Source organism: Halichoeres trimaculatus, unplaced genomic scaffold (assembly GCF_033239565.1).
Source record: "Halichoeres trimaculatus isolate MK-OKI-2021-1 unplaced genomic scaffold, fHalTri1.1 fHalTri1_scaffold_4, whole genome shotgun sequence".
Taxonomy (NCBI): domain Eukaryota; kingdom Metazoa; phylum Chordata; class Actinopteri; order Labriformes; family Labridae; genus Halichoeres; species Halichoeres trimaculatus.
In genome coordinates this window covers 3,032,578-3,053,155 of record NW_027437182.1, presented here as the reverse complement: position 1 = coordinate 3,053,155, position 20,578 = coordinate 3,032,578, and positions in this window count along the sequence as shown.

The window sequence follows — 20,578 nt, the reverse complement described above, 5'->3', positions numbered from 1 at the left end:
CAGCTGCCTCTTTTTTTTATGAAACTACTTTTTGTTTGGGCTTCACTAAAGGATTTAAGGGTAACAAGAAAAACAGAATTACAGCATCTGGAGCATCTTTTAATCACATGACACAGGCTGTGAGAAATAAACACACACACTCAGTGAATTGTCTACCACAGTGACAGCTCTTCTTCCTGTTTTCTTGCAGACATTTCTTGTGCTGTGCAGGTGGATGTTATTAAAACTCTCCTCCTCTCCCCTCCTCGTGGCTCTGTATGTCTCTTAGGGTCATTTGCCTGTTCAGATGAGATTGTAAGCTATAATGGAGGAGGTGTGGAGTGCTGAGACAAGGAGAAATGGCCCGGCGTGCAGATAGCAGATTTGATGGTTAGTCGATAGCTCTCCTCCTCGGTCAGAGAGGGAGAGCGGAGCGCGCAGATGGGCACGCATGGACCTTGGTATTATATGGGAAATGCATTATTTTTGAAGATTACCTGAAACGGTCTCAGAAAATCATTTTAGCATGAACTAACCTTGAACATTCCCATACTTATGTAAATGATCGCCATCAGTGGTAATCAATGGATGGGATAGCCTTGAGGGTCTTAAATGTTACAGAGAACGTTTTCGATTTAGACGACGTTTCCTCGTCAGCGCGGTTATAAAAGCCTTGTAAGACAAGAGGAGGGGTCACATTGCTGCCAGGCTTTTTTCCTCCTCTCTCATAATGATCATTAAAAAAGGGTTTGTTCAGTTGAATATGTCTCCTTTATGTAATACTTCAGTACTCAGCCTCTTTCTCCCACATCAGTCTTATTTAATCGATCAGCTTTGCCGTGGAGTGGAGGAAAAGCTGCGTCTGGATCCTGCAGAGGGCTTTTTCATCAAGTTGGAGAAAACGCGTTTACTAAGAAGACGACTCAAGCTGAAAGAAAACATCTGTCCCGTGGAGGTTTCCCTTTTGTCCCTCTTGATACAGAGGAAGGACATCGTGACACCTCGTCATCAACCCTGACAGGAAGCATGAATGACACCTGACACACGGCTGAACTGGAGAGTGCTGGTCGCTGCTAACAGCTGCCAGAGAGGGCTGGGATTGACTGGAGCTGACACAAACAAGTAAACACACACACATGCACACACACACACATGTAGGCATGACGATACAGTCAAGGGCAAAGGGTAGATGACGCTCGATAACCCCGTTTCCTTCCAGATATCCTGCTGCTGCTGTCTGACACTTTGTTGTCTGAGCAATCATCAGTTAAAGCACATCAAAGGTCCCATATTATGCAAAAATCACTTTTTTAAGTCTTTTAGTGAAATTTGTGGGTCTTTGTCTTTCCTCTTAGCCCACTAAATGTGATATTTAATGACCAAACCTGTTCTTAGTACAGACTGTGAATATAAAATCCTGACCTTAAACGAGCTGTTTGGATTTTGGGGATTTGCCACGTCAGCAATTCCATTTTTTTGGCCAATCAGAAGCAAGTCTGACCTGATTGGTCCACTGGAGCAGATACCCACAAATCCCCCACTCCCCTCCCAGAATGCCAAAGTTGAAGAGCCACCACTTTTCTGTTTCTGGCTGTAAACAGCCACATAGTTCCATGCTCAAGCTTCCCATCTCAGAGGAAGACAGACTAAGTGTCTAGAGTTCATTTATCAGGAAATGTTCCAGCTACACTCAGTAAGCTGGAACATTTCTTCTCTGTTTTCTAAACATTGTGCACTCGGAGCTCGTGGCGCCGCTCTCAGTGATGTGGAAGAGCGGGGCGGTATCAGCGGTGGCTCATTTACATATGAAGGCCACGCCCACTAAATCAGAGCGTTCTGAACAGAGGGGCTATGAGAGCCTGGAAACAATGCTGCTGTGCTTGATTTATTGGCTTTTTGGAACAAAACATGTTACTAACATTTCATGAAGACATCAATGATCCAGATTAAACTGCAGGAAAGGAGCAGAATATGGGACCTTTGAACTGTATTGTGTTTTATTGTGAATCACTTTGTAACTTTGGTTTGAAAGGTGATGTACAAATAAAGTAACCTTGCAGAGCAGACGGACCTGCCTGATTCAGTTTCTGAACTCCTGCAGGTCCATCTTGCCAGGCTCCAATGACCAACAATTTCACTCGGCTAAATTCTAACCGGCCCAATCAGGAAAGAGAGGCGGGAGCTGTGGGAGCAGACGTGACGTCAGCAGACTTTCGTACTTGTCAGCGTTCCTTTGATTCTTAAGTTAAATTTATAAAAACAGAAGCTGTCGTCTAACGCCTTTTTCACAGCTGTTTCTCGTGATTCAGCAGTTGTTCATCTATTTTTTCTTAGAAGCATCGGCCACATAAGCTATGTCATACCGTGGCTTGATGTGGATTGGTCCGTGGTGAGTGTGTTAATCAGAACGGTCGTCCAATCACCAGCTGCAGATTTTTTTTAAAGTCCCGCCTCTGAAAACAAATCGGGAGAGCTGCTTCCCAGATGGACTAGTGAAATATTTCTGTGGCGGATATATGAAACTGTTTGTCTGGCGTGTCAGGTTACAAATAAAGCTGGATTGGATCATTTTAAAACTCACATAAGTCAGGGCGCTGTTTACGTGTGCACTTCATACACAAAGGGAACAGTCCTGGTTGCGGAGGTTTGCTGCACGTCTTCCTATGTTCTCTACTCCTCATGTTTCCTGTCTCTTGTTAAATTTTTTTGTCCAATAAAAAAAGCTCAGTTGTTGTCAACTTGGCGTACATTTGAGTGACTTTATCCCAGAAGATCAGCGTCCTTTTCAAAGCTGGACGCAGTCATGGATGGTGTATTTATTTGAAAGAGAAATTGGCGTGTTAATTTGTGCATGTAATGGTCAAACCCTTGATATAAGACAGTCTAACCTCAGTTTAAAGAAGCACTAACGCTCGTTTCGCAGGACGGACCTGGTCCACCTGAGGGCCGGAGGAGGGAGCATGTGGTGCGTGCAGAGTCGAGTGTGAAGTGTGTGAGAATGTGTCTAAAATGCATGTGAACGTGTGCAGTGAGCTGAGCGGACATGCATCAGCGCACACACTTTAATGCATGAAGCCTATCTGCTGCTCATTCATATTTATCTGCAGCACATACATGCATCCGGACACACAGCTGTTCCCTCCACGCGTGGAATCGTGCGTTTTAGAATATGCAACAACCTGCAGCCACCGCATGTGTGTGTGTGTGTGTGTGTGAGAGTATGTTTTCTTCACTCGGGTTATTTCATGTGTTTGCAAACAGTTTGAGTGAAAGTACTTATTGTTCATGTTCTGTGTGAAGCAGCAGTGTGTGTGTGTGTGTGTGTGTGTGTGTGTGTGAGGGGAAACCCAGAGAGACGGAGGCAATAAGAAACTGTCAAAGCATTCAGCGCGGGGTGAGTGTGCACACACACGCCTCTCTCGGCGCTCTCAGCTCGTGTCATTGAGGATATTGACTCTGCGATCAAGTGGAATCAAGGATTATCTTAACCTCCGCCCCGCCGCTCCTTAGACGTTGGTCTAAGGTTGTTTTTTCCTAAAGTTGCCCCTCAGGGCCACCGTACTTCCACCAGCAGGAGCTGGTCCACTCTGCGTCCAGCTCTCCTCTTCCTCTAATCAACCTCTTCCTCATTTCCTCTTTCCTGTGTTTATTACCCCCCCTCCCTCCATATCTCCCCCTCCCCATCTGGCGCTCTCCGTCTCACTCCGCCCCTGACACCCTGATCAATTCCCCATCAAATCCTAATGCTGCGGTTTAACTCAAGTGTGGCATCTTAATTAGAACGATAACTGCACACTGTCAGGGTCATCGACTGCAGCGGCCGCCAACCAATGCCTCTCATCGACAGGCTGCCAGCGCCGCCAGAGGCTCTGAAAGCAGGGGACAGATAGACGGAGGAGGGACGCGCCGCGATGGATGGACAGGGACGGAGGAGACGGAGAGGAAACAGGAGGAGAGGAAGGACCCGGTCAAATTAAGACGAGAGGAAAAAGAGACTGAGTGGAAGTGACAGAGACGGACGGTCTGGATTTTATTTAGATTTAAGATGAAAAAAAGAAAGGAAACACTTTCAGAAGAAACACAAAGAAAAACATGGAACGAAGGATTCTGAGGCAAGAAGGGAAAGGAAAGACAGAGAAGGAAGAGAAGAAAGGGGAGAAGAGGAAAAAGAAAGGTCTGAAAAAGAAGTCAGTGAAGGAAAAAAAGGAAAGAAAGCTCGAGAAGGAAGGAAGGAAGGAAGGAATTAAGAAAGGAAGACCAAGAAGGAAAATAGGAAGGAGAGAAGGAATGAAGACTAAGAAGGAAGGGAAGGGGAGAAAGGAGAGAAGACAATGAAGAAAGAAAAGAAAGAGAAAGAGCGTCAAGGAAAGAAGGATGGAAAGAAGGTAGGGTAAAGGAAGTAAGTAAGGAAGACTAGGATAGAAGGAAGAAAGGAAGGAAGACGAGGATAGAAAGAAGGAAGACCGAGAAAGAGGGAAGTTAGAAAAGAAGTCAATGAAGGAAGAAAGGAAGGAGACAAGTAAAGACAAGCAGGAAGGAAGGGAGGAAGACAAGGAAGTAAAGAAGACCATGAAGAAAGGGAGGAAGGAAGAAAAGAAGAACTGATGGATGTATGGCCAGGACAGGAGGCCAGGCAAGAAGGAAGGAAGGAAGGCAGAAAGAAAGAAAAGAAGAGCATTAAGGAAGAAAGGAAGGAGCAAAGGAAAGAAGAGCAGGAAGGAAGGAAGGAAGGAGCAAAGGAAAGAAGAGCAGGAAGTAAGAAAGGAAGGAGCAAAGGAAAGAAGAGCAGGAAGGAAGGAAGGAAAAAAGAGACCATGAAGGAAAGAAGAAAGGAAGGAAGGAAGGAAGGATGGATGGATGGCCAGAATGGAAGGTCAGGCAGGAAGGAAAGAACAGAGAAAGGAAGGAAGGAAGGAAGGAAGGAAGAAAAGAAGACCAAGGAAGAGAAAAGGAAAGAAGAGCAGGAAGGAAGTGTGGAAGAAAGAAAAAGAAAAAACAAGAAAGAAGGAAATAATAAAGGACACCAAGAAAGGAAAAAGGAGAAAGTGAAGATCAAAAACGGAGGAAGAAAGGAAGGAAGGAAGGTCAAGAAGGAAGGAAGGAAGGAGAGAAAGAGCGAAGGAAGAACGGAGAAGGGAGGAAACAACACAAAAGGAAAGGGGGGAAGGAAAGAATTAATGGAAAGAAGAAAGGAAGTAAGGAAGGGAAGAAAAAGATGGAATTAAACTCATAGAAATCGATGGAGTGAAAGAAGGAAAGATAAAAATGGAGATGTAAGGAGAACAGAAAATCTGATGGAAACAAAGAGAGAAGAAAAGAGGAGGAGGAAAAAGGAGGGATGAAAAAAAGGAGTAAAACAACTATGACGTGTTTCAGGCTCAAGGAAGGAAAATAACAGAGTGCGTCACACACTCCAACATATGTACACACACACATTCTCACACACACACACACATACACACACGGGGGGAATCCCCTCTCCTTCGACCTGTCAGGTGGTGATTTGTCCTCCCTCCTTTCTGTCAGAGCAGAGATGAAGGGAGGACGAGGAGGACGGAGAGGAGGAGCAGGGAGCGACACGAGGAGCCGGTTTCTCTTTTTCTGTGACAAATAAAGAAATCAATAAATCATTGTGGCCCTTTGACAGGTTGTGGCGAGGAGGGGCCGTCCGCTCCTCATGGACTATTTATGAAGCTGTCGCCGCCACCGTCTCCCTCCCTCCCTCCCTGAGTGTGTGTGAGTGTGTGTGTGAGTGTGTGTGTGTGTGTGTCGGCTGGCTGCTGGTTGGCTGGTTGGTGAGCAGGAGTACTGTCTGAAATATTTAAATGTTTGCGTGCCTTTCACACCGGACCTGTGGCCCACAGAGGGGACGGTGGCAGCAGCAGCAGGAGGAGGAGGAGGAGGAGGAGGAGGACGAAGACTGTGTGTGTTTGGTGACTGTGTCAGGCTGAGATTTGACGTCCCGACCACAACATGCTCAGATATTTAATTCATGCTCAGATATTCTAATAATGTGTTTGTTAACCTCATAACCAGGGTGTTAATCTGCTCTGTGTTCAAGGTGTGTCTGCAGCAAACCAACGCTAATGCTAACGCTGAGAAAAAGGACAGAAGTAAAGGAGGGAAGGAGGGAAGGAAGGAAGGAAGGAAGAAGGGTAGGAAGGAAGGAAGAAAAAGGAAGGAAGACCAGGATAGAAGGAAGGAAAGAAGAAAAAGAAAGGAAGGAAGGAAGGAAGAAAAAGGAAGGAAGACCAGGATAGAAGGAAGGAAAGAAGAAAAAGGAATGATGGAAGGAAGGAAGAAAAAGGAAGGAAGACCAGGATAGAAGGAAGGAAAGAAGAAAAAGAAAGGAAGGAAGGAAGGAAGGAAAAGGAAGGAAGACCAGGATAGAAGGAAGGAAAGAAGAAAAAGGAATGATGGAAGGAAGGCAGGAAGGAAGGAAGGAAGACCAGGATAGAAGGAAGGCAGGAAAGAAGGAAGACAGGGATAAAAGAAAGGAAGATCGAAATAGAAGGAAGGAAGAAAAAAGTTAAAGAAAGAAAGAAAGAAAGAAAGAAAGAAAGAAAGAAAGAAAGAAAGAAAGAAAGAAAGAAAGAAAGAAAGGAGAAAAGTAAAGAAAAGCAGAAATAAAGGAAGGAAGAAATAAAGGAAAGAGGACAATGAAGGAAGAGAGGAAGGAGGAAAAGGATAGAAGGAATGAAGACCAAAATAACAGAAAGGAAGAAAAAGGTCAAGGAGAAAAGTAAATAAGAGTAGGAAGGAAGGAAGGAAGGCCAGGATGGAAGAAAGGAGGAAAGAAAGCATTACCATGAAGGAAGAAAGGAAGAAAAAAAGTAAAGAAAAAGCAGGAGGGAAGACACAAAGGACAGAAGACCATACAGGAAGGAAGGAAGGATGACCAGGATGGAAGGTCAGGCAGAAAGAAAGGAAGTAAGAAACAAAGTTATGAATGCATAAAGGAAGAAAGAAAGCAAGGAAGGATGGCCAGGAATGAAGGAAGGAAGGAAGAGAAGAAGTCCATGAAGGAAGGAAGGAAAGAAGGAAGGAACAAGAAGAAAAGTAAAGATGAGTTGGAAAGAAGGAAGGACGGAAGGCCAGGGTGGAAGGAAGGAAGGAAGGAAGGAAGGAAGGAAGGAAGAAACATAGTAATAAATGAATGAATGAAGGAAGGAAAAAAGGAAGAAAGGATGGCCAGGAAAGAAGTTAGGAAGCAAGGAAAGAAGTCTCGGAAGGAAGGAAGGAAGGAAAGAAGGAAGGTATAAGAAGAAAAGTAAAGATAGAATAGAATAGAATAGAATAGAATAGAATAGAATAGAATAGAATAGAATAGAAAAAACTTTATATATCCCTGTGGGGAAATTCAGGAAGATGATTTGGAAGGAAGGAAGGACAGAAGACCAGGGTGGAAAGAAGGAGAAAGGAAGAAGAAAAGTAAAGAAGAGCAGGAAGAAGAGAAGGAAGGACGGCCAAGATGGAAGGAAAGAAGACCATGAAGGAAGGAAGCAAAGAAGGAAGGAATGAAGGAAGGAAGGAAGGACGGCCAGAATGAAAGGAAGGAAGGAAGGAAGAAATGCTAACCATGAAGGAACAAAGGAAGGAGAAAGGGAAAGAAAAGAATGGGATGCAAGTTTGGACCAAGAAGAAAGAAAAGAGACTTAGAAGAAAAAAAAGGGAGAAGAAGTAAAAGGAAGGAGACAAATGTTATGTCAGCAACCTACTTCTTCTAATTCCACAGAGGGCATTATGGGAAATGTACTGTAGATGTGCTGGATGATGCGCAGACTGTGCAGATTTTTTAATCCCTGAGTCTGTCTGTGAACCAATCAAAGAAGCTCGTTTTAAAAACAGCATAAGATCCTCACTTTATTGGAGGGGCGGGCCTCAAACACCAAGGTCTGCCTCCAAAGGGCTTTTAAAGAGACAGTAGCCAAAACAAAGAGTGTCACACAAAGGCTGAAATAAGAGATTTCTAAATCAGCAGTTAGAGGAAAAAGTACCCCTCTTTAAAGCAGATTCAGATTATTTACCCCCCTCACAGTGCTCCTCTGGATGACGACAGAGCCAGCTGTGGGTTGAACTGCTGAGTCCCTCTGCGTCTCTAAGCAGCCTTCAATGGGCTTTATTTGATTAATGAATTAGAGTCTGGATCCAGAGGAGAGTTCAGTCCCACTAACCTGCTGTAATCCAGCTATTACAGCAGATAATCCTCATTATTACACAGGAACAGGCTCGCCAGGCTCTGAGCGCAAATTAAAGGAGGTAGTTTGGAATTTTGTCAGTTTTTACTTTGGGATAATCCTTCGATGGGAGTCTTTGTTATCCTCTGTGGTTTAAACCCTGAGTAACAGCTCAAAAATTAACAGCTGAACATTTAGGAGCAGATCTCTGCGACTGGTCTCCAGATAAAAACACACGCGTGTATAAATCACACAGGTCTGTGTTTATGCTCCTGTTCCCATGATCCTCTGCAGGAGGCACGTTATAGCCATAAAAACTTTCACCTCAGTGAAATAACATGTTTCATTCCTCACTCCGTGTTCTTTGGTGTGTTTCTCACTCGTGTACCTGTAAAGCTCAATATATCCTCTGTGCAGTGTGTGTGTGAGTGTGTGTGAGTGTGAGTGTGGAGCAGCTTGCGGCGATGCTGAGATTTAAACTCATTCTGTCTACGGCTCCATCAGATAACGAGCTGAATCAGCACGCACTGTACGGATATGCTCGGAGAGGGATGCACACACACTCACACACACACACACACACACACACACACACACACACACACACACACACACACACACACACACGCAGAGTTAAAGTGAGCATGAATCTGACATTCATAAAGCTACAGGAGCAGAGACAAAGACTGACACCAGCGCTTTAATGAGCAGGAGTAACTTCATCCTCTCTCCTCTGTTTTCCTCCATGAGCAGCATCCTCTCTTTTAATGCAGCGGTTTCCAAAAGGAGGACTGGGCCCCATCAGTGGTCACGAAGTAAATCTGAGGGGTCACAGCATTAGAAAAGGAGCTGACAGCATGTTTGTTTTCAAAGTTTTGTCTAATTTCGCCTGAGTGTCTGATTCCTGTCCTATGAAAAATGAAAAAACATAAACAAAAATAAATAATAATATATATAAAGACCAAATTATTAATAAATATAGATAATAATACGAATAATAATACTAATACTAATAATCATAATGATAATAATACTAATAATCATAATGATAATAATAATAATAATAATAATAATAATAATTATTATTATTATTATTATTATTATTATTATTATTATCATTAATTTTATTAAGGGTCATATATATATATATATATATATATATATATATATATATATATATATATATATATATATATATATGTATGTATGTATATATATATATATATATATATATATATATATATATATATATATATATATATATATATATATATATATATATATATATATATATATATATATATATATATATATATATATATATATAAATAAAACAATGATAACAACAACAACAATTGTTATGAAAATAATAATTATTATTATTATAATTATTGTTATTATTATTGTTGTTGTTATTGTTGTTGTTGAGGGTACAATTCCTCTCCTATGAATAATGACAAAAAATAGAAATACAAAATAAATATAAATATGACAATAATAAATATAGATAATATGACCAACAACAATAACAACAACAACAATAATAATAATAATAATAATTATTATTATTATTATTATTATTATTATTATTATTATTATTATTCCTTTATAGTTTTCTGTTTTTGATCCAAAACACAGTCAAAAATGACTTTTTTGATCGTGTTTATCCCAGGGGCTCCATCCTTTGATCCGCTCCATGATCTCTGTCATCTTCTCTCATGATGGTGCTGTTCTTTCTCTCTGAGCTACCGCAACACATCCTCAGTTGAAGCGTGAGCTGCCTGAACTTTTCTGACTTGCAGCGTCTCTCTTCGTCTCTGTCATCTCACATCTTCTCCTCATATCCATGCTGAGCTCTCATCCAAAGAGAGCACCGCTCTCACCCACAGTTGTTCACAAGCAGGATTTTGATTGACAGGCTCCGCCAGCCTGTTTGCTTTTACATGAAGACGGGAAATCCAACAAAAACACGGTTATTTGTAGCTTGTGTAAAAATTTGACACATGGACGCCAACTTGCACACAAAACAAGCGGGTCGAGATCGCCAATAAAAGAAATAGGTGTTCTTGGGTCGCTTCCAATTGGGAATTTTAGTATCACTCCGATACCAAGTAAATACAAGGCAAGTATCACCGATACCAATACCGATACTTTTTACATGAAATGTAACGATCATTGAATAATTTTGTGATTTTGCCTTGAGTTGGTTGATTTTGATTATGATTATGGTAAAACACAGCACAAAGATTTTAGGCAACAAAAATCCTTTTTTTGTAACTAACCACAACAATGGAACAACAGTTTAACTGTATAAAAGTAATAAAATAATTATTTTACCACCACAATTGTTTTTGGAAAAAAAATCACAAGTGCCAAATAACAAAAAGTTTGCTCCTATTTGCACAGAGAAGCAGCAAGCGGAGGAAAGTTAAGTTAAGTAAATTGCTGGACGACATAAGAGAAACTGCAGTATCGATCTCATAACGCCAGTATTGATTCGATATCTAAATATCGATAGTATCGATATCAGTACTCATCTTGGTATCGATACTATCGATATTTGGATCAATACGCCCACCCCTACTCTGATGATTTCCTGTCTGTAATTACCTCACAGTGTCTGTGAAACAAACAAAATGCAAGAAATGGATCATTTATGATGTAGTGTTATGGCCTCAGAGGATTTCCAAAGTTTATCAGTGATGAAGTTAAAAACTTCACTATTTCAGTTCTAGAGGGACAAAATAATAGTCTGATTATTTGGAAAGATGAAGCTTTAAACACAACTGAAATTAAGAAAAAAAAATTAAAAAAAAAATCTTTTATGCATTCAATGATCAGGACATCCATTTTTTGTGTGTGTAAAAAAAGCTTTTATTGTTTTTAATACTTAAGGTCTGTATTATTTGAGATATTTAGTGTTATTCATACAAGTTTGCAAAGACAGAGTTCAGTTCAAATTAGGGGCAAATGTCTTATTTTCTTTTTGTAGATACTTGGAGAATAAAGGTGAATCTACAGTGGCCGAGATCCGCCACTCATGCAAATAAAAGTACCTGCAAACAATAAAGAAACACTGCAAACAAAAAAAAACCCACGCAGCTGCAAATGAAATAAACACTGCAGCAAATCAAAAAGTTAACGCTGCAAATAAAAAAGGCAAGCTGCAATGGGAGTGGATTACCGGAGACTATATTTACCGCCTCACCGGCGTTTCCTGAAAAGAGACGAAGAAGAAGAAGACAGAGAAGTTGTTTGCAGCGCTTTTTATTTTTGTTTGCAGTGTTTCTTTATTGTTTGCAGGTACTTTTGTTTGCAGCGGTGGCGGGTCTCGACGGCCGTATAAATCTGATTCTTTCAACAACAACTGCAGTTACAGCTACACGCCACAGGTGGCGCCAAAGGGAAAGACACACATCTTTAAGAAGCTACTTTCAGTGCCTTTGTTGTATTAATTGGCCTAGAACTGGATTTTTAAAACACATGTAAAATAACAAATAGAATAAATAGATAATAAGGTAAATATTCGGAAAGATGAAGCTTTTACCACAACTGAAATTTAGAAGAAAAAAAAATCTCTAATGTATACATTCTATGGTCAGGACATCCGTTTGTATTTTTTATTATTAGTATTTTTTTGTAAAAAAAAAAAATGTTTTTATAGTTTTTATAGTTTTTTTGTTTTTAATATGTAAGCTCTGTTTTTTTTTATTTGTGACTGCAGTTACAGCTACACGCCACAGGCGGTGCCAAAGGGAAAGACACACAGATCTTTATGAAGCTACTTTTAGTACATTTGTTGTATTGATTAGCCCAGAACTGGACTTTTAAAACACATTCAAAATACAATAAATAAATAAATATAGATAATTAAAAAAGAAAAAATAGAAATTGAGAAATCACTTTTTTCCCCACTTTAGATAAAATTTCTATCAAGTTTGACTGAAATACCTCCCAGAGAAAGCAAGAAGAGTTTAAAGTTGGAGTAAAACCTGCAGTCAGACACAGAAACAGTGGTCCATTCCTTGTTCAAACAGAAGCTTCAGGAGTAAAGACCTGAAAGAAAAAAATTTGGCTCTGTTGTAGATTTTCCTGATCAGGAAGTGATCGACTTACTTTTAGACTTTGATTCTGTTGTTGATGCTGTTGTTTTGTAAAAAACAGCAATGATTTTTCGAGGAAAGAGGAAACAGAAAACTCTTCAGATCCTCTCATGGTTCATCTTATCTTTGAGCTTTTTAAAACAATCACCCAACCATCGTCACATCTTTGACTTCCTGTTTGAACATTTTCAAACCTTCAGTCGTGTCAGCAGAAACTGCTTCTCAAGCTCCTCATGTAACAGTGATTTTTAAACAGTTTAAACTCTGAAGGCTTTTTAAAACCAGAGCTCACAGGCCAGTGTTCCTCCTCCTCCTCCTCCTCCTCCTCCTCCTCCTCCTCCTCCTCCTCCTCCTCCTCCTCCTCGTCTTGTTTTCAGCCTCTGCGTTGGAGCTGCAGCTGGATCGCTTTCAGAGCCCTGCTGTCAGTGCTAACCACACTCTGACCCCGCTGACCCCTCTTATATCCACCGCCTTATCTCTCCCAGCCCACCACTGCACCCTGCACCTCGGCCCTCACCGGCTCTCTGCTGCTGCCTCTCCCCCAGGAGGAGGAGGAGGAGGAGGAGGAGGAGGAGGAGGTGGTCAGCGAGCTTCAGGCCTGTCCCTGCTCATTTCAGGTTAGCCCGTCTGCATTAGCACCAGCCAAAGTGACAGCTGTCAGCGCCACTGAGCGCGCTCCAGATGCTCCCCCTCCATCCGTCCTTGGAGCTCGGCCAGGACGAAGGTGAGGGGAGAGGAGAGAGGAGGTAAGGAGGTGAGGAAGGGGACAAAAAAGAAAGGAGGAGAGGAGAGGAAAGAAGAGATAAAGAAAGATTTGGATGTTCAGATATTGAGAGAAAGGGGAAGTGGAGGAAGATTTAAAGAAGGAAAAGTGAGAAGAGGAAGAAGATGAGGAGACAAGGAAACAAGGAGAGGTGAGGAGAAGATGATGAAGAAGGATGAAAAAAAGAAAAGTAAAAAACAAAAAAAGGTAAAAGACAAAAAAGGATTGGAGACATAAAAGATAAAAATAGACAAAATGAGAGAAGAAGAAGAGGAAATGGTGCAGGAAGGAAAAACCCTGGATTAGAGGAAGCAGAAGAGGAGAGAAGGAAGGAAGGAAAGGAGGTAAAATGAGAAAGAAAAAAACAAGAATGTGGATTTAATGAGTCCTGAAGGATGGCACGTCTCTGAATCTTTATTTTAGGAACTTTTAAAGAAGTTGATGAGTTGATCGATATCAGAAAATCAATGTTTGAACAAACTGTGTGTAAAACTCTCCGTCCTGTGTGTGTGTGAGAGTGTGTGTGAGTGTGTGTGTTTTTCTGACCTCTCTGGTGTTATGTGGACCTGCTGCTCCGTTTTGGCCCCTGCTGTCTCGCTCCGGACCTCCTGCCGGGTTTGTGTGCGAGCAGCGCCGCCTGCTGGCCGCAGGAGGAAGAGGAGGCGCTGCAGCCCGGCAGCAGCAGCAGCGGAGTGCCGCAGTGCTCCTCTCTGAGCTCCGCGCTGAACCCAGCACCACACCGCTCCTCATCCACCGGAGCACGGAGGAAAACAGGAGGAGGAGGAAAGGAAACAGACGTGACGGTGAGTTTATTAATCTGTCCTGAAATGTTTTAACTTCTCTGAAAGGTTCACAAGTCCGACGTTTGGAGAGTTTATCGATCTGTGCAGCTGAAATAAATTCAACTTTTCTTTTTTATTTTGCTCATTTCAGGCAAAAATTTACAAAATCTTTTAGAGATTAATTTAAAAGCTGTAAAATGAAGATTTCATGCTTTAAATATCACATGTGCATGCGAAGTTATAGAGGAAAGAAGTCCTTCTTCTGGATTATGTTTGAGTATGTCTGAGCCTTTGTGCAAACGAGTCAAATTCTAGGCAAAGGTAAGGCCACTTAATGTTTTTATTTTTATTTATTTATTTATTTTTTGTATATAATATTTTTAGGCTACCAAATGTTTTTAAATAGTTATTAATTTTAATTTTATATATAATATTTTGAGGCTTCTTTATGTTTTGAACAATAATTAGTATTTTTTTTTTTTTTTTAATGTTATGTAATATTTTTAGACTACATGTTTTTTTTTAATTATTGATTATTTTAAATATATTTTTAACAAAATATTTTAATGTAATTTATTTCATTCTTAAACAAGTTTTTACCTTTTGAAAATTAATTAAATTAATTTCAAAAAATTAAACATGACAAATCATTTTAATCAGAGCTTTAACCTAAAAAAATGTTAATAAATAATTTTTACATTTATTTTACTTTTATTTTTATTTTTTTATATTTTTAGGCCACTTAATGTTTTTTGAATTTTTTTTTTCATTTTATATAATATTTTAATGTAATTTATTTTATTCTTAAACAAGTTTTTAACATTTAAAAAATTAAACATGTGACAAATTATTCAAATCAGAGTTTTAACCTAAAAAATGTTAATAAATTATTATTTCTTATATTTATTATATTTTTTTTTATTTCTTTTATTTTTTTAGGCTACTTAATGTTTTTTGATAATTATTAATATTTTTCAAATATTTTTTCTTTGATATATTATTTTAATGTATTTTATTTCATTCTTGAACAAGTTTTGAACATTTGAAAATTAATTTAAAAAATCAAACGTGACAAATTGTTTTAATCAGAGCTTTAACCTTAAAAAAAAAAAAAACATAGTGTCACAGTTTGTTTTAATATTTTGTCATCCTTAAATTAAATTAGGGGGGAAAGGAGTCACAAAATCTGATTTTTTGTTTCATTTTTTTTAGCAAAGCAGCTGAGCAGACTCCAGCAGGTGCAGATTTAAATGTTATTACGATGCACCTTTCTCCAGCTGCATCCTTCCATGTGCATGCTAACTTCCTCTGTGTTTGTGAATGTGTCTGTGTGTGTGTGTGTGTGTGTGTGTGTGTGTGTGTGTGTGTGTGTGTGTGTGTGTGTGTGTGTGTGTGTGTGTGTGTGTGTGTGTATGTGTGTGTGTGTGTGTGTGTGTGTGTGTGTGTGTGTGCATTGCTGTGCAGTGTTAAAGTCGTCTTTTAATCCTAAATGCTGAGTTCCAGGTGCAGAGGAAACATCTGCTGCAGCCCAACGACAGCGAGAGACGATTTATCACACAGACGTGTGCAAACATGCAAAAAGCATCGCCTCAGATTAAAACTGCACATATTATTTTTGTTGTTTCTGAGATTTGATTTGGAGGTTTTGTCTTTTCTGGGGTCAAAGGTCACGTTGATGAATCATAGATAAACTGAGGGTGGCTGGAGGAAGAGCTCCAAAGTCATCAGGTTTTTTATCGTGGAAATCTTCTCAGTGTGTCCGACGTGAGGTGAGTAAAGCCCGTCACAGGATGCTTTAATAACTCTGCGTATGAATAAATAACACACACACACATGCACACACACAGACACATGCAGAGCGGTCGTGGAGCAGCAGCGCGGGTGTCTTGATTCCTAGACAGACACACTCATGCACTTTTAATGGGATCCCTCTCTAAAACGACGGGATTCCTCCACCGAGCACGACCCTTTCTCCCTGAGTGTGTGTGTGAGAAGAGAGTGCTCAACTGTGAGTGTGTGTGTATGTGTGTGTGTGTGCAGGAGGTGTGAGTAAGGATCACCCACTGGCCCTGGGGTGCGATTTCAGCGAGCCAGAGGGAGAGTTAGAGTGGTCCCAAGACCCTGAAAACCCCAAGGCTTGAAATCCAACCTCTGTGCACGTGTTGGACTTGGATCGACGCAGGAATACCTTTAAAAAACTCCAGAATAACCCTTTAGTTCAAGGTATTTCACATATTTCCACCTCTTTAATTTCTTCCTCGTCATCTTTGAATGAACAGAAGTCTCTGTCTCTGAAAGCGTCGCAGTTTCTGCTCATTTTTCCTGCGCTGAGGTCTTCTGTGGACGGATTTGTGCAAAATGTGTTTAAAAAATGACATTTTTCTTTGAACTGATCTGCTTCAGGGTGATAAACACATCCTGCAGACGGATATTATGAGCTGTATTTTCCAAAACATAGAGATACAACAGGCTTATGTGTTGGTATGAGACAAAATGAAACACGTCTGATACAAAAAAAAAGGAAAACATCTTTATACCGGCTCATTTTTAAGATGAAGAGATGATCGTCAGACGATGGAGCTGTCATAGACGAATTCATGAAATGAGACCTCCAAACTCCCCCCAGAGAAATCCTGACTGGGATCTTCAGACGATGTGAAGACTCAAAGGGAAATCCTGATTTTGGACTTCATTTGTACTTTTTTTGATCGCAGGTGAAACAAGAGCTGATAAATAACAACTAATAATAACACATTTATTCATACAGCACCTTTAAAAAAAGCAGTTTACAAAGTGCTTTGACAACAGACAGGACACAAAAATGAGACCCTAGCAAAAAGCACAAGTCATAGGATCCCAGACAATAAAAGAACCATGAAACATAAAGAATAAAAACATAAACTCAGTCAGAAAAAGAAAGAAGGCAATAAAAGGAAGTTAAAAACAAAAAGCAGGACAGCAAATATGAAAAGATGACGCTACAATGATGATAAGATAATAAACAATAATAAAGTGATAATAATATTAAAGCAAAGATAAAATAAAGGGTATCAGTGATGGGATTAAAGGTGAGTCACAGATTAGATCAAATCTGAATAAAAGTAAGTAACTACATAAATATGTTAACATAACATAGAGGTAGTAAATAAAAGGATGGATGGATTTAAAGAGGTGGGAAATGAAAGATAAGAGAAAGGCTAAAAGACATTAAAGCAAAAATAAGAAAAATGAAAGATAAACGTGGATTCAGCGCTCGCTGAGCAGCAGGATTGGTTTTTGAATACCTGAAAAATACTTTAAGAGTTAAAAAAATAACAATCCTGTAGTCCATGTGATTCTTGTCTTGTCCTAAATAATGTTTTCTGACTGCCACACACTGGTTTTAAGGCACTGAAATTAAACAACAAAGATCTTCTATAGTTACAGAAAAATATCCCAAATAACCAACAGAGAAAAAGCTCATATTCATAAAACACCTTAAAGATAAAAGTAGCTCCTAACTCACTGATTCAGGAGAAACTCTCAGAAATCAGAATCAGAAAAACTGTATAAATCCCAGGAGGAAATTTAGTGTTACCATTGCTCATCACACAGTTACAGCAGCTGGAAATAAAAAAGAAAAAAATGATGTAAAATGAGCAAAAACTGCTAAATAAAAATGAGCAATAGGTGAAAAATAGGTACAGACAAAACAAAATATTGAGATAGGATAAAAATGAAAATAAAAGATAAAAGATAAAGTGTCAAAAAGAGATAATATTTTCAGGTTATTTTTATTTTTAATTAATTAATTGATTAATTAATTAATTTATGTATTTTTATATATTTATTATTTATTTATTTATTTTTAATTTTTGTTTATTTTTAATTTTCTGTGAAGCACTTTGTGACTCCGCTCTGTGAAAGGTGTTATACTAAATAAAATTTTTTACTCACTTACTTAAATAAGTGTGTCCAGGGTCTGATTGTAAAGGGAGGAGTTTTGGAGCCTGATGGCCACAGACAGGAATGACTTCCTGTCTCCAAATGGTTCACCGTGGAGTGGAAGTTGGACTAAATTCTCCGTCTGAAAGTATTTCACAAAAAAATTAGTGCTACATCAAGTTCCTCAACCTGTGAGAAGTAAAAAGGAATCTTTAGTCAATGAGACCAACTCAGAGAGAATCAATCCAACTCAAAATCACATGAAAATTTGGGAAATGTCCCTTTAATAACGTCCTTCCTGTCCTGGACAACTTGAGCTGGTCTTGTGTCGAGTTTGGTTTACGTTTTCTTTAGTCTGTGGTTTCCTCTGCCATGGTTATGTAAGTAGATCTGCTAATCCTTTAACCAGATACAGCTGCTAACCGTTAGCGTTATGCTACTCTTGGTTTAGTGTTTGATTAGTAGCCAACATTTTTTAATTCACGCTCTCTGTTTGAACAGGCTAACATGACACCTGTCTCTGAATGTGTGATTTCTATGTAAAGTCCTCACCATTGACTGTATATAGAGTGGACAGCGTGGCTGTAGAGACAACAAGGAATTCTGGGAGAATCTGAGTGGAGGTGACAAAAATAATATATTTTTTTTTCTTTCAAGGGTCTAATCACTTCTTGAATCTACCTCCAGACATATTTTACAATCCCCGAAAAAAATACACGAGAACGACAGCTATCAATCATTGTTAAACGTGAAGTAAAACCTCATTTCTAACCTCTTATAACTAATGAAAATGAAACTTTTCAGAAAAAAGAGGACTTGGATACAACACAGCCAAATGATATCTTCAAACCACCACAACAATCAGACGTGAGAAACATTTCTACCAGGTGTATTAATTTTTTAAAGTTTGACCACAGCCCATCTGGAATGACTGGAGAGATGGATTTTTTTTTTTTTACCTATACTGCAGCCAGCCACCAGGGGGAGCAGTTTTTGAGCAGTTCATTCCTTGTCAGCCAACCACTGTGGACGTAGTAGATGACATCATCCATAGCAACAGGGTCAGCCCCACCCCTTTCTTAAGGGCCAATCACAATTCTGCCCCTTAGCCCTTGGTTTTGTACATGCAGGTCTACTGAAGTGGTGTCCCAGTTCTCTGTAAAGTGAAGATGAAGAGCTACACCTGAGATGAAGACAAACCAGGACTTCGCTGAAACCAAGGGGTTTGACCAATTTCCCATAAAACTGATTTTTTTTTCTTAATCAAATATCCGATCCTTTGCCCCGCCACGTAAATAATAGCCGTGTTTGTTGAATTGTTGGTTGCATTTTGAATTGCTTGTCATAACGATTTAGCTAACACTGCTATAGCTACAGCTAATAATAGCTACAGTGATGTCAGATGTTAGACAGATAAGCTGCATTCAGGAGCTACATAATATAGCTTCTGAATACTGTATCGTTGGCTTAACGTTAGCTTCCCATAGCTTAGCTGTCTCAAAGAAGTCTGTTAGCTGTGAATGTGTTGCTCTATTCTGATAACAGTTTATCATCACTTTGTGAAATTGTGTTAGATTGGGACGAGAAGAAACAGTCGCTCTGACTACAGCCGCCAGCGAGCATCAAGGAGTGATGACGTGGAGGGGATTGAGTGGCATCTTGTTTTTTAACAATGTGTTTTTACCTCTTCCCCTTGGCCTTAAAAACAAAAACAGACGGACAAAGGGAGGGTGGGTCTCTCTGTACGGTTATTAGAAACACTTACTAGAAATTATAAAAAATGAATGAAAAAAAAAACTTAAATAGTAAAAAAAAAAATTATAATAAAATAAAATAAGATAATAATAAAATAAAATAAAATAGGAAAATTAAATTAAATTAAATTAAATAATAAGGGCCTTTGTACAGAGAAGACTAAAAAAAATATAAACCTAAGTTAAAATAAAATTAAAAATTAAAATTGTGCACTGAAAAGGTTGTTGAAGAATTGTGCAATTTGCAAAAGAAAGAAAAAATTGAAATGATTGTGAAAAAAGCAACAGACAGGCTGTAGTTGCACATGAGATATATGAGAAGAAATAAATAAATAAAGAAATAAAATGACCGTCTCTTACACAAGCATTCAATCCTGGAGGTCTGGAGTCATTTTTTTAAAGAGATTACCCAGAATTCAGTCTGATAAATCTTGGCAGTCTGGACTTCAAACTCTCCTCCTTAAAAAAATGAAGTTGTTTGTTTCAGAGTCAAAGTTTCCACGGCATGAATTAGTCATCTCAGCCCACTGTGGGGCAGAAAACCTTCAAGATGTGTGAAGCTGAACAGCTGTCGACTGCAGGGCTGAAACGATGGAGGGATTTTAACCATCAGGGAATAAATCAATTCAATCCTGCATGATAAACAAATAAAGGATTTAAAGGGTGAAAGCTGTTAATTTAAGGTTTGTTAAAACATCAAATAATGTGTCTAAAAATACAAAACAAATTTGAAAAGTTGTCAGAAAATTCTTCAATAGACTTTTAATCAATCATCAAAATAAATCAATTGTAATAAAAAAAAGAGCATTTTATCACTCTAAAGCTGAGATACACACGTCTTCAAAGCTTAATTTTTATTTTTTTCTGATTCTTTTCCCACCAAAATATTTCATCTTGTAATCTCTGATAAATCTCGACACATGTCTTTGTTCTGAGGGTGTCGTGGCGTCCCGGTGGTGTGTGTGATTTTGCGCGCGGCTTTGGGAGAGGCCGATCAGTGAATAAAAAATGAAATGATAAAGCAGCTGTTCCATATTTATTACATGGAAGGCACTTAAAGGCCGAACAGAGGAAATCTGTGCGTGTGTGTGGACTG